The following is a 4,079-nucleotide window of genomic DNA, read 5'->3' as shown; positions in this document are numbered from 1 at the left end:
CATCCTCTCCCCCCTCCTTACACGAAGTCTGTTATAGCATTAACAGTGTCAGACTACAAGGAAATGGGTACTGTGTAGAGTGCTGAGAACGCTTTCAATTCAGAATACACAAAGGAAAATTGGCAAATTTGAAAAGATGATTTGCATAAATCATCTTTTTACCCAATTGGGTAGTGGCCCCAGAAGTGATGCTCAGCTTCATTAGTAATCAAAAATTACATGTAAAATTGACAGAGAAATACCACATGCTACATCTGATTGGCAAAAAAAAAAAAAAGAAAGAAAGAAAGAAAGAAAGAAAGAAAGAAAATGCACAGTCTTGTAGAATGAGTACTAATGAGGATGTGGGGGCCAGCAGGCAGGCAGTGCTGGTGGGACTGTAGATCGGGAAAGCAAGTTAGAAACACTGTATGGTCGTGAAACTAAGATCTCCAGAATGGCGCATTTGGGTTTGGTGGCTGGGAAGGTTGTGGTGGGTGTGTTGTCGTATTCTGATCAAGGCTGTGAAGCTCCTCGTGTGGGGACGTGGCTGCTGGTGAAGGACACGTGCACGTACCGACCTGCTAAGCACTACCTGAACCACCTGACAGCCCCCATTACTCCGCTTTGAAACTGACATAACGAGAAATGAATTAGAAAGACTGGTTGCTCAACAACCAATTGAATTGCTCAGCATGAAAGGATATGAACTTCAAGCCCCTTCCTCAGGTCAGAAAAATGACATTACTACATGGGAAGAATGTGGACACAACTGAGCATCACGCAGTTCCAGCTGAGAATCTGGAACCAGTCAGAGCATGGCTGGCATGCCTGCAAAGTACATAAGGAAAATCTAGTTCGTATGATTGAACATACGCAGAAAGAGCTTCAGGAGCTAGGAAGCATATCCAAGATTTAAACTGGCAGTGAAAGACCATGCAGCTCACAGCTGGATTTGATTGAGAGAAATGGAGTCAAATTGGGCCTTCCTGATCAGTAAGAATTGTGAGATTGAATGTCCTAATGTGTAATTAGAAAATGAAATCCATCAGGGCCAGCAGGTGGTGTGGTGGTGAAGGCATTGGATTCCCACATGGCCAATCACAATTCAAATCCCAGACCCAGAGGCTTGAAAATCATGTTAGGTCCATGTGCATGATGCCCAAGGTCCCAAGAGGAGAACTGGAAGAGAAGGGATAGTGGCATGGCCACCCCCCGACCAGGAGGTGATTCCTCACTTTCCCTCTCTCTGCCTCTCTCTGTCTTTCTACAGCAAGCTCATGTGCCCTATGGCAAAACCCTTTAAAAATTAATTTAAAAGATGGAAACTTTTGGTTTATACCTTTGTCTGATAAAGAAGTAATTTAGGTCACCACAGAGAAACCTGTTTCTTTGAACAAAGTGGTGGTAGAAATGTAGGCTTTCAGGACACTGTTGAGGAGAGCACACAGAAGTGAGAGCATGTTCTTGGGAATGGGGAGAGGAGGCCCTGAGCATGTTGCGGCAGAAACTAGGAAGTGCACATTGTCGGGCATGTCGGCATGCACGGCCGACAGGGTTCTAAGCAAAGTTCTGACGTGTTGCCTGGTTTCTTCTTGCCACTCATAGCAAAATGTGAGAGGAGAGAGAAACATTAAGGGAAGAACTCACTAGATAATTTCGAAAATTCGCAGCCTCTCCAGATGTCACAAAATGTTAAAAGTCAGAGCTGGCTGTTGCAACTATGGCACAGACGAAAGGCAGGGTGTTCTGCCAAGACTACAGAAATACCAAGAGATCAGCCAAATGAAGGTCCCTTCGAGAGACAGAGCAATCCTCAGTTGAGTCTTCTCAATCACAGCAGAGGATGTGTACGACATTGAAGGGCAGGTTCCTGCTACCTCTCACAAGCAAGCCAAAGCACATTTTTAGTGGTGTTATCTCAAAATGATCTGTGCTTGGGACCAGATGGTAGCGTGGTAGGGAAGGGCTGTAGACGCCACACGGCCAACCATTGGTTTGAGACCTGGACCCGGCAGCTTGCTTCCTCACTTTCTATACTCTCTTGCTTGCTCTGTCCCTCTGTGGTCAAAAAAAAAAAATTTTTTTTTTAATTGAGTAAATAAATAAACTTAAATAATGTTTTAAAATAATTTAGGGCTATAGCCACCGAGGAGAAGATGGTGACCCTGACAATATCCAGGCTCTCCCGGCAGGTTCCATGCTTCAGTCCATCTATGGTCAGACTGTTTGCCAACCTTATGAGGCCACCTGTTCAGGTTTATGGTGTCGAAGGTCATTATGCCACGGGACTTTTTTCCACTGCATCTAAAGAGAATAAGTTGGAACAAGTAGAATAAAAGTTGTCGAGAGTGGCGCAAATCCTGAAGGACCCCTAACTGGCTGTTTCTATTCTGAACCCATATGTTAAGCATTCCATTAGAGTGAAAAGCATAAATGACATGGCAGGAAAACAGAGGTTTTCTTCCCTCCCATCCAACCTGATCAATCTGCTTGCTGGAAATGGTCACTCAAGCAACACCCAGGGAGTCATTTCTGCCTTCTACCACGATAAGTGTCTGCCATGGAGAAGTAACTCGCACCATAGTCAATACATCCCGTTTAGACCTAGCAACTCTCTCTGAATTAAAAACAGTTCCCAGACCAGCAGTTGGCATAATGGCTATGTCGCTAGACTCCCATGTAGTTGACCGTGGTTCGAGTCCCAGACCCGGTGGATTAAACTCACACTCGACGTGTATGTGTGTGTGCCCGAGATCCCGAGAGGACAATGAAGGAGGGATTGCAGCGTGGCATCCCCCTAGGGGGTGATTTCTCATTTTCCGTCTCTATGGCTCTGTCTTTCTGGCGCGCACATGTGCCCTATAGCAAAAAAATAACCTCTCGAAAAAAATTCTCAAGAACTTAAGTCAAGGCTAAGTATTGAAATTGGAGGGTAAGGCTGATCCATCAATTACGGGTGGAATGATTGTCCATATTGGAGAGAGATACGTTGATGTGTCTGCAAAAACCAAGATTCAGAAGCTGAGCCAGGCCATGTGGGAGACTACCTGAAAGTATGGATTTTTTGTCCTTGGGGAAAATTCCAAATGCAGAACAATAAATGCTTCCTGAACAGAATAAATTTTGTAAACACCCATGGATGTGGCTTTGTCTAATGAAGAGAAACCCACACAAGGACCACAGGTTCTGGAGATGATTACATCACCATAAACAGTGCCAGCGCCTACAGGGACATGGAAAGAACCCAAGAAAAATAGTCCACCAATTTCTACTCGTCTCCTACCTGCAAGCTGGTAGAACTACACAGAAACAAGCATGTGCTACTTCCCATAAAATAAGGACGGCCAAGAACCCAGAGGGCAGAGCTGGGAGTCACAGACACTTTTTCCCCAGGCCTTGAAACCAAATGGGGTTTCCCCGTGGGGTGTCCACTGGTTCTGCACCGGTGCCTCCCTCCTGCTTTCCATCCCCTCCACTGCCTTTGGAACAGGCACATCTATAACTGCCATCCCCGGCGGTCACACACTGCATGTTGGGAACGGCGGGGTAGGAAGTTTACTTCACAGGTCCTCAGACGGGGGAAAATTGGGCTCAAGAGACACGCTTACTTGATTACAGCTAGGATCCTCATCCGCACCCAATGGAGGGGATTTAGATGAGACCGGGGAGCTGGAACCGAGGAGATAACTGAAGCTGAGACTGCTGTGAGCAGAAAAAGAAACCAGGTAGCGCCTCCCAACTTTGAATGCTAAGCGACGTGCTGGCTGCAATGGGACGCGTCTCTTGGAAGCAGGACTGAGTGGATGCAGTTTGCACCGGGGAGGGGCTGGACTGCGGCTGCGGAATTCTAGGGTATCTCCCACACATCCTGTAAGCCCTGGCAGGTGAGAGGGACCTGTGAATATGATGGGACGCCCCTCCCATGATTGCCGTGCTGTAAGGCTAGGGAGAACCAGACCTAATGGCATGCGAATCACACCGCTGGCTGTCTCGCTGAATTCCCAGAGCCAGCTGGAACGCCCTGACCAGACTATATAAGCAGCAGCACTCTGCCCCCACAGCTGCCCCAGTACCTCCCCCACAAGCTGGGGCCCAGG

General features: G+C 47.1%; 2 pseudogenes; both read left to right on the top strand.

Annotated features, from left to right (window-relative positions):
• The first annotated feature begins 436 nt into the window (after window positions 1–436).
• Window positions 437–1,034, top strand: LOC102479543 (pre-mRNA-splicing factor SPF27 pseudogene; annotated as a pseudogene).
• A 1,104-nt stretch (window positions 1,035–2,138) lies between these two features.
• Window positions 2,139–3,033, top strand: LOC102482057 (ATP synthase subunit O, mitochondrial pseudogene; annotated as a pseudogene).
• Window positions 3,034–4,079: the final 1,046 nt, after the last annotated feature.

This window comes from Tupaia chinensis, unplaced genomic scaffold (assembly GCF_000334495.1).
Source record: "Tupaia chinensis unplaced genomic scaffold, TupChi_1.0 Scaffold141399_1, whole genome shotgun sequence".
In the NCBI taxonomy this organism is placed as follows: Eukaryota; Metazoa; Chordata; class Mammalia; order Scandentia; family Tupaiidae; genus Tupaia; species Tupaia belangeri.
This window is presented reverse-complemented; position numbering and strand designations above follow the sequence as displayed.